This window comes from Nesoenas mayeri, assembly GCF_963082525.1.
Source record: "Nesoenas mayeri genome assembly, chromosome: 5".
NCBI classification, from domain to species: Eukaryota; Metazoa; Chordata; class Aves; order Columbiformes; family Columbidae; genus Nesoenas; species Nesoenas mayeri.
Genome location: NC_137548.1, coordinates 63,236,696 through 63,247,358, shown reverse-complemented (window position 1 = coordinate 63,247,358; position 10,663 = coordinate 63,236,696).

Sequence of the window (10,663 nt, the reverse complement as noted above, 5' to 3'; positions counted from 1 at the left end):
ATCTCCAGTCTAAATCTATTCAACTTACAAGAAAGGATACAGTTTTTCAAAGTCCTTGTTAACAGCCTGGGCCTGAGGAATCCCACCCAGGTCTTGCTGGCTGATATAGTTGCTAACAAAGGTAGCTCTTCAGCCCAGCTCCTGTTTGGCTATTTCTGTATTATTCAAATTCTGCCATTAGGAACATATGAGCCATTTCTTTTCCCACTCTAATATACTGGCATAACCTTATGTCACTCAGCAATACTGCCAGGTGCATGTTTGAGTGTGATTTCAAACACGGCGATCGTAAATGGAACTTGCTAAGTTAATGTGTGCATTTTATGTTACCATTTTGGACTTCTCTCTACGATACCACTCAGCTTTCCAGGTATGACCGTATTAGTGTGGGTCCCTGATTCCACCAGCATGTTTTCAGCAGCTCTTTTGCATAGTGATAAGAGAGCACATTTTTAATATTCTGTGTCCATAAGACAATGCCTGCAAATATTTGGATGATCTATGAGTCAGGTTTAACAGCAGCAGCAGAGGCTACTTTAATTAGCTGTAATGTAATACATTATACACATGTTATTCCTGGAGGAAGGACTCTTCTCCTGGTACACTAGACATGCAGATGAGCAGCAGGGAGTATCGTGCTTTAGAGACACCAAAGCATCTGCTGGCTTGTTCTCAGGAATGAAGGAGAAGGCAGATATTCTGAAAAAAAAGCTGTTTGCAATCAGAACAAGTTTTTTAATTTTGGAAAGGAAGCATATTACGGACTGCCTGACAAGTCCTCACTCTGTGGTACGCGCTTTCAGCTCAGCTCTGCTAAGAACGTCAGAACCATCAATTCCAGGCAACCATGTGCGGAAATTCCCATTTTGCTGTGCTACAAACACACTGCCTTTTGCTCCGGTGTAGAGATTTTCCTGGAGAAGATGTGTGGTCAGAGAGCTGCTGTTTCTTGCCAGTATAATCAGCCTTTTGGGGATTATTACCAACCAGTGCTTGATTACTGGGAAAATGAAAAAGTAGTGTAAATAATGATCCATTTTGATTTTTAATGCGCATACAAGCTGAGCTCCTTATTTTTCAATCAGATCCTGACTTCAAGGAGAATTTTGTATGAATGAGCACCAAATGATTGGACCCACAAAGTACTAGTTCGTGAAGCAACAGACAGAAATCACATGGGGACCCTGCCCTGGTCAGAGCTCTGCTCCTTTGTCCACAAGACGTACTGTAAGTTTGGAGGGACACAAGTACCCTTGCCTTCGAAATTTGTGGGATAGGTAGGACACAATGATCCCATCGGATTTCCAGGCAGATGCCCGACTCACAGCATTCCCCTTGAAATCCAGTATCTTTTTCTGGTACCTAGCTAGCTAAAATTCTTATTTTGCATACGCAAATCACGCTTCACCCTTTTCCATACAGCAGCAGGAAAGGAGTAAGAAATAGTTTGAGCATGAGTTGTCAATCAACATAATGTTGATTTATCCCTGCAGTAATATCAGATTGCTTGCAGGGGGGTAAGACCATTGCTTTTTGCTGAATTCAATTTAAACTGTAGCACAGGCACTAATGATGCTGTAGATACTATAAAGAACAAAGCAGAAGCACGCACATCTGGTTTCTGTCTCGGTGGAGGTTATGCATTATAGTGATTGATGTACGAGGTCCAAATTTACTGATAAACTAATTATATGATAAAGTAGTTTGTAGGGCTCTTAAATTCCCCCATCGCAATTGTAAGAGAAGCAATAAAAAGTCAATATTTGAAAAGAGTAACATTCTTTAAAGGTCCATAGTTAGTCAATACAGAACTGGTGATTCAGTCTCCCCCCACAAATGTATCGTTACACTCCACATTTTATTCACGTAGTATCTCAACCTGGTTTTGAATGAGAAAAAGGTCAAGAAGCCATAATTTGGACTGCCTCTCACTTGGTTGTCAGGAAATATAAACTAATCCTGATTACACAAATGAGAATGCTGTTGATGTACTCAGGTTTTGACACTAGAGTAGTTTTTCTATTAATACTTTTAATTGGCTGAGGTCAGTTCTTATATCACTACAAGCATTTTATGTTTAATTATGTTTATTCATGTTTCCTAGTTACCTATCTTTGCTATTTTTTCACATTAAAGGGCTGGAAAGTTCATGGAAATAAACTTTTCCAACTCAAGTAATGCTAAAAATTGCAATGGATTATAAACACAACTGGAGGTTGCAGCGGCACGTCGCATTTGTAAGAAGATGACTGGGCTGTGACGCCACTCTCGGGTGATTCAGCGATGGCAGCACACACAGCAGAGCCATTGGTGCTCCACACTAACATCAACGGGACTAGAAAACCCTCAGCATCTTCAAGGACCGAACCCAAATCTCTCCTGGGCGTCTGCATTGTGTGTTAATGCCCTGGGGTTGGTACCACTTGGATCTCACAGCATCGAGGTTTAACTTGCATCCAGCCCACAGAGTTGCTGTGGTTCTGCTCTGCAAGGAGCTCGCTGGGTGGCCAGACTATACCCCATGCCTTAAATAGCACAGGGTACTTGCTCTTAATATCGAGCATAATCTCATCTTCAGTGAATAACGTCCGCCGAGAGGCCTTTCGGCCTCATTTTAGCAGGGACAGTATTATATGAAACAGCAAAGATGGGAATACGAACCCAGAGATCTTTCCATTAGACATGGTCTGTAGGGTGCATGCATACAGGACAAAACAATGAAACCTACCCTTCCAACCACAGGCACCGAAACCACAATATTTTTGCTGAAGAAAATCTCACCTAATAGCTCAGAATCATCACCCTGCAGCTACAGCAAAAATGAATTTTAAACTCCAACAAACAATTAAAATAATTGGTCTCTTCTCATGTCTGCTAGGGGTACGCCAGCTTTCTGTCACATGGGGGTATCCGTACCCTGGATCTTGTCCCATGGCTTCTAGTCAGGGATTTCAGCACAATTTACGTGCATGAAACCGCTTCTATAACAGAGCTCTGTGGTAGGTGCAATTAGCCTTTTGCAAACGAGGAAATGCATGTGTCTATCACATGTAAATTCATTAAGCTGCTCATGAACGTACTTGTTTAGTGAGCATGCCCCTTCTGTGTTTGTTCCTTGCCACCGCTCATGTAGTTGTCTCTGCTGGCATCAACTGTCATAGAAATGGAAAATGAGTCATACGTGACAATTACCACATACATCGGGTGATGAACACACACACACTGCTGCCCATCCAAATGCGTGTGAGCGCTTACCCAGGCTATGTCACCATATGTGACAGCTAACCAACACCACGTACGTGCTGGTGGAGAACACAGGTGATGAGCAAGGAGACAGGTACAGGCACAAGGTGGCTGCTAGACGATGCTGGGATGTAAGTGTGAGCCCTGCAAGGGCTGCTGAGAAGGGACCGAACGCTCTAGGGAACAGCAGTTATGGGTTTTGGCCCTGGCTGGTGCAAGGCAGGGTCTGACAGCCTTCCCCCAAATATCTAGGGTTCCCTTTCTAAGGCTTTGCAGGAACCCCACATGCTATTTGGACAGCACAACTCCTAAACCAGGCACAGAATTCCTGTGTAGAAGGGCTGGGAGTAGCTAGGAGGATAACTCACCCCTGCACTGAGGGGTGGAGGGCAGCTGCCGAGGATGGCAGCACAGCCAAAAGGGCAAGAACCACAAAAAAGAAAGAATAAGTCTGACCCAGCAGCAAAATTAAAAGTTGGTTTTCTCATTCCCTGATGCTCCGACACTCACTAAACCTGGGAATTCATCTCACAAGTGTCTCTGCAGTACTGCTGTTGTTTCGGAGGCACTAAACACCCGGCGCCTGGGCAAAGAGCAAAGTACCTGGGTTGTGCCTGAGAGTATCCAGTGTACCGGGTGTCTGGTGTGCGGTGCCCAAGCCCTTCCCCGCTTGCCCCTGACCTCCCCCCTAACAAAGGCACAGCCATTGCAGCCGACAGAAAAAGAGCATGAAACAATAACCAAAAAAGCAGGCTCCGAGTGAGTCGCAGACGTGGGAAGGGAAAAGAAAATCCCCTCTCCCCCAAAGAGGTTGTGTGTGATTCCTCGGGACGGGGGAAACCCGAGCCTAGTGCGGAGAGATTAGATGGCTGGAGATGCACTCCTGTGATGAATCCAGCCATTGGAGCTCTATGATTAACGAAGATCAGAAAACTGTTGGTGCACTTGTGGGTGAAAGGTGTTGGGATTGGCTCATCTCTCCTTTCCTCTAAGTATTCAGTGGGTTTCAATTAGATGCAATACAGTGGATTATTTTTAATATTTAAAGGGATCAGATTACATGGGTTTAATAAACTTAGCCAGGCATCTTGTCCACGCTGACAGTAGGTAGGTGCCTAAGCAAATCCTTCTCAGTGCATAACCACAGAGAGTTTATTCTGGGCATGTCCTAAAAATAAGCAAGCCCCCAAAACCCCAGGTTTGCAGCCCTGTGAATGCTCCTTTGTAGTTTATTTCCATTTAAGCAACTAAAACTTCCTCTGACATCAAGCTCAAGCACTCCATTCGCCAGGTGTGGGCTGCTCAGATATTGCCCAGAGGGTGATGGGTGATAAGAGATCTAAAGCAAACAGCCGGGGAGGGGAGATGGAGGACGGGTGCTCGGTGCTGGGGTGCCCATCGCTCCACCCTGGAGCTGGCAGGAGGGATCCTCCCCGGGTACGTGGAGATCCTTGGGAATGAAAAGCATGTGTAAACATGAAATAGTTCTTCTAGCTCTCTTGCCCTGCGCTACTTTCATATTAAGGCATCTTTTGCTGCACTTCAATAGCTATCTTCATCATCCCAAAGAGGCTGAGGTGCTTTGGCTTCATCCCTCTTTAAAGCACAGCCACGTCAATATTTTTAACAGACTGATATGTTTAAAGATGAATTCAATATATCTTTTTTAATAAGGTATCGAGTTATTCTACCTAAGAAGCAACTCTAGAGTTCAAAACATTTTCCATCTTAACCACCTAAAGTGTTAAAGAGAGAAGTATCTGAGGAACAGTAGATATTTTTGTTAATTGCAAAGTAAAATTATCAGTGCGTCAATAAAAATTAAATAAAGTCCTCAAAATGAAACCCAGACCACTTTATATTCTCGTCCTGCAGTTACTGTGACTTGTGGCTCAAGAAACAAGGACCAGATTAGTCGCATTAAAGCCAAAATTCCCCTTGACTAACACATTTCATTTGTTTGCTGTCTTTTCTGTTTATTGAACTCTTGGGATTGTTAATCTTCTGCTAATTTAACGACTGGAACCACGTTGTGTATAAACACTACTACATTCCACTTTGGAGATTAATAGGCAGCCATGTGTCAGTCCAGCAGTTTTCACTTGTCCGGATAAAAGGGATGGTCTATTTATCCACAGCAAAGTAGGCGCCGGGCAGTGCGCAAGCAAAAGAGTCGAGATTTGGGCCACCATCATGTTATGTGCTCACCCAGTCCCAGGGGTGCATTAATGCACCACAAGAAACCCCAACAAAGAGGTTGCTGTCCCTGCTCCCTCTTTCCTTCCACCGTAACACCCAGCCCAGCCCCAGGGAGCGAGATTTGCACTGGGACCTTTCTTTCTCTGCACTGGCCAGACGAAATGATTTAATTGACCTGCAGTGCAGAATTGCTTTAAATAGTAACTGGTACCGGTGTATATATTTGTGGTACTCCTATTAAAATATTATTTTCCTCCTTGTAAGTACAGTAGGGGAGTAATTGGATGTCCAGCCAGTTCTCTCTCTGCAGCACGTGACCTGCTTGGACTATCATTTATAGATGTGGAGAGATGGGAACGAAACATGAGGAGGATGTATAGCTACTCTGGAATTCAAAATTCTGAAATATTGATTCAGAAAATCAATACAAATTTTAAGATATTTCAAAATAACTTTCCTCAAGTCCTATACCATTTCTCAAATGGGAAAACATATTGATTTCTCTGTCGTAGGAAGAAGTCATCCTGTGCAAGGAACGGGGTGCTGGCTCCTCTCTTTTCCTTCTACCCAATGTGCCCCAAGTCCCTCTATTTTTAGGGCTGGATGCGACTCAAATACTACTGAAGTAAAATCCACCCCTGGCTTTTGCGAGACATGAGGTCTTGGTGGTTCAGGACTTGTGCCATTGGAGTGTAAATTCATAAACAACATTATCTACATTAATTTCCTGGACACTGTTTATTTTTCATGTAGTTTACACAGCTGAAACATAATGCTTACAAGGGAGTGGTGGCTTAAACACCTCTTTGTATTTCATTAGTTGCCCTATTTAATCTGCTATAATTTATTGCAGCCCATAGTTGCACCGTATGGCCTTGTAGTGCCTTTACTTATTTGAATATAAACACCACTGAAGTAAACAGGAATGCAAAGTATTTAAGTCAGAAGAGAGCTCAGTGCTAGATTTTCAGCAAGGACTCTGCAGCTAAGTGTTTAAACCATTATTTTAGACTTCCATTATGTTTCTGTTTGATGCTTTACCCTGCTATGCGCTCCAAGCAGAGTCTCTTTCCCTTCCAGGCATGTATAGTTTCTTCTCCTTTGGTTTCTTAATTTGGGTTAGATCTCATAATGTGAAAAAATACACTCTGATATTGCACCTAGAGCACATTGATGAGGCCTGAAGAGCTCTTCTGTGATGGGAATTAAGATCAAAAAGGATATGGAATTTAAATATTCAACATTTTTTCTCAGATATGAAACAGAAAAATTGTTTTGATGCAAAAGTCATTGCGACAGCATACGTTACTTAGACTCTGGGACCATATTAGGGTAAAATGGCTTTTTAAATAGGAATTGCACTGAGAGAAACTCCTTCATATGGAAATTATGACATTTTGTCTATTGCCTCTTACTAGAAATGTTTAAAAGATCTGTTAAAAATATTCTTTTAAGAAGTTGTTTCAAGATAAAAGAAAGTAAATAAGAACCGGTATAATTTAGAGGCTTATTTCTGATTAGTTTCTTAATTTAGGTCCTGTTAACTGCCAGAAAATTGTACCCATTTGAGGTCTGCTGTGATTTTGTCAGGCCATCATCCTCCCCGTAAATTAACACTGTGTTAATTCCATGTACTGATGGGCTTAGAGAGAATCAGGGAAAAAAAAAAGCCTGAGTCCGAGTACTAACAAACAAAAGACAAGAGTCCGAAAAACACATTCTCGCTGTCTGTTTGACAAACTAGTCCTAGACCTCCGTCTGAATTTAGCCGATTGATTCTTAGCTAACCATTGATCTTTACTAACATCCCACAAAAAGCACGGACGCAGAAGGAGGCGGACAGCTTCCCCCATCAAGCTTTTGGACACAGCCAGGTGGGACATGCACGCAGACGAACGAGGGATTGCTTGCCGGGAAGATGGACCTTTCATCCCGTGTTCCTCCACGCTGGGTGACAGGCACTGCTATCTGTTTGCTCCCCTGGCGTGGGCCAGCCTGGGGCTCCGATGCCATCCATAATTTCTGATCACCCATCATCTCCCAGGGCTCCCACACCTCCTTGCTGGCAGAGCAAGGACCCCTGGAGCTCTGTGGGGTCCCCTCCAGCCACACAACCAGTGAGCCCGGTGCTCCAGGTCAGGGCTAACCCAGCAGGGTCAAGGATGGGCATTTACGCTGGTTTAAAGTGTCTGTGTAAGCACATTGGAGGGTCCTGAGCTGGGCTGCTTTCTGGTCTACTGCTTTCTGTCTCTCCCCATTTCCCAAAGAGAGAGGTTCTGGGAAACTGCAGCGGGTCTGTGGAATCCTTGACAGAAAATATGGGAGTAGAGATCAGCCTTGAAGATATTAAGATTTACCCTTGAGAAGGATAGGAGTAAAGGAGTATCCGGAGATATGGAGTTGTACCCATGAGAGAGGAGAGATGTACCCGTGAGAGAGAAGAGGATAGAAGAATAACATGGATGATAGCAAAATTAACCAATGAGATGTTAGTGCTGTAACTTGTAACCAATAATGAAAAGACACATGAACTGGCAGAATTGTATAAAAATGCACTTGTAGCAATAAATGGCACCTATTACTTTCATCTTGAAAGAACTTGGTCCATGTCATTTGTCCGTCTCAACCGCGACAAGAGGTATGTTAAAATCATTCTTTAAAAATAAACCTTTAAAAATAACCTCAGACAAATGCTAACAGCATTCCGTCACTTTTTTTTTGCATTGGTATAATAAATAGGGCTTTGGGAGTATTCTCAGGTACCTAAAGCACATCCCTTCTGTACATGTTGGAACCATATAACCCTACAATTTTCCTTCCCTGTCAGTTCCCTACCTATGTTACCTCCACCTGGTCTGTGCCCTGGCAAGAGGTGACACTGCCTATGAGAATGGATAAAGGAAAATTAACTGGGGCTACTTCCCTCACACCACACAACCCACCTCCTCTTCAGGGTCTCTACGTCTTCCCCACCTTTTCCTCATGGTTGTTCAGATCAGAGACTTTGCACCCTCTAAAACACCTTCTTGTACAGTCCCCCAGCTCTCTTATCTCCATTTCTCTGGCTGTGGGAACAGCACAAGGTTCATTACCGGTACAGGTCTGCAGTGAGGGCGAGCAGGAGGCTATGGCTGTGCAGGGAGGTATTAATGTCCACCTGTAATTAGCTCCATGAGCTGAAGGCAATTCTTGGCTTTGTGGGGATGGCTGATCCCATGCATGGGATCTTGGTGGTTACCCCAGGCTGCAAGTCACATTGGAAACCTAAACTGAGAGAGATAAAAAGACGAACCGATCCAAATGAGACTTGGCTTTGTGGATGCATCATCCCCAATATGTCCTGGGGGTCGAGGCACTGAAGTCTGCCCAAGTCTTCAATTTCTGGCATAATGCACATCATCATAATGATCACCATCCTCATCATCGTTGTGTTTACAGTCCTGGCAGAGGCGAGCCGGGAAGTTCTGCTGCTGCTGAAGCCCCAGGCAGCTGTCACACACAAGCAGCAGCTGGTGAAATGGCCTCTGGTGCTCAAGGAAGCGAGTCAGCACACTGCTTTGGTCTTCACCTATTGCTCTTGGACTGGTTGATGTGCCAGGGGGTGGTACAGACCAAAAAGAACAGTTTTGAAAGGTCCATCATCTTTGGCTTTCCTCCTGCCCTGAAGTGTATGCCTTCTGTTAGCCTGAGTTTCCTCCCCGCTTTGTCTGGAAAATCCCTACTGATAAATAAATATGAAATTCTGGCCATTTCAAATGAACTTGCGAGCTTTGCCTTAAAAAGGGCTTAGCCTTCTTGTCAGATATTTCAGTTTGCTTAAAATTTGGGAGCCAGCAGAATTTTCTTTAGGGAACGCTGAAGGAAATCTTTGATGGGAAAGCAGATGATAAAAATAACTATTTAGTGACAAAGGTGGTCAACTGGGGATTAAAAGCCCCTTTGAAGTTGCACACATTTGGGTTTCTGATGAGCTCAAAAAAAAGAAGCAAGAAAAGCAGTGGGTATCCTGGGCTGTGACCACACTTGGGCAGCTGATGACTGAGTCTAGGTGAAGGATTTGGGAAAAGGAAAACAACAGGTGGTGGGCGGAAAAAGCAGGAGAATCAGATCTGCCTGGGGAATAGATGGTGGATAGAGTGACCGACTGCTGATGTAGGAGCGAATACCACAAAGAAAGAGAAGAATCAGGTGAATCTATGATTAAACTCTTATCGCTTGCACCACCAAGGTCTTTGTGAAAGACTTATTCACAATAAAAGAAAAAAAAAAGGAAAAGAAAAAGAAAAAAAAAGAAAAAGAAAAACCCAAGACTTCAAGTGCTTGTTCCCTCGGAAAAGGATGAGAGCAAAACATGTGACAGATATTAGTCATGTCACTTAGAAAGGTGTTCAAATACCATGATGAATGATGCCTGTGGTATAAGAACTTAGAATAACTTAGCCAATAAACCAAATTTGGGACACAAAAAGAGATTCATATGGGAAATACTGAGAGATCCACTCCTTGCGTGGATGACTCTTTCTATAACCAATAGATTTATTTTTTTCTCTGATGCAATACATTTTCAGCAATAGAACAAGGGGTATCACACTTCAAGCTACAGCAAGTGACATATACGGAAGCAAAATACATTTGAGATGCATCATCATCCACTGGAAAATTCCAAACTCAAAATGTAGCCATTCTGAAAAACTTCCTAGGGCTGTTTTCCTGGCCAATACTATTTTATCAGGTATCTGTTTACAAAATTCAGCCAAATATCCTCTCAGATGGTTTTATAAACTTTTGGCAGATGTGAATGAACATGTATTCGACAGACCCAATTAAGCGCCTAAGCTGCTCCAGTCTCTTGACCCCTCATGACTCTCACTGTCTCTCGCATTCTCAGTAGAGTTAGTCAGGTTTCAAAAGGTATTTGCTATCAGAAATCATCTGCCTTTTTTTTTTCTCCTCCTTTTCTTTTGGTAACCACCTGTTTCCCTGAAATCCATTGTCTTTTCATGATATATTTTGTTTTGAATCTGAATATTTCATCAAATGTCATTGTCAGACTTTTGACAATAGCTTTAGAGGGAAATACTGAAAGCCTCTTTGAACACTGTAAAACAATAGAGAACTGAGTTTGTGTTGAAAATATTGGGAAAAAAGATGATGTTGAAATGTCAAATACTTTTGCAAGTCTGTCTACCTTGTCAACACGTGGCCTTTTCTGGTTCCTCGG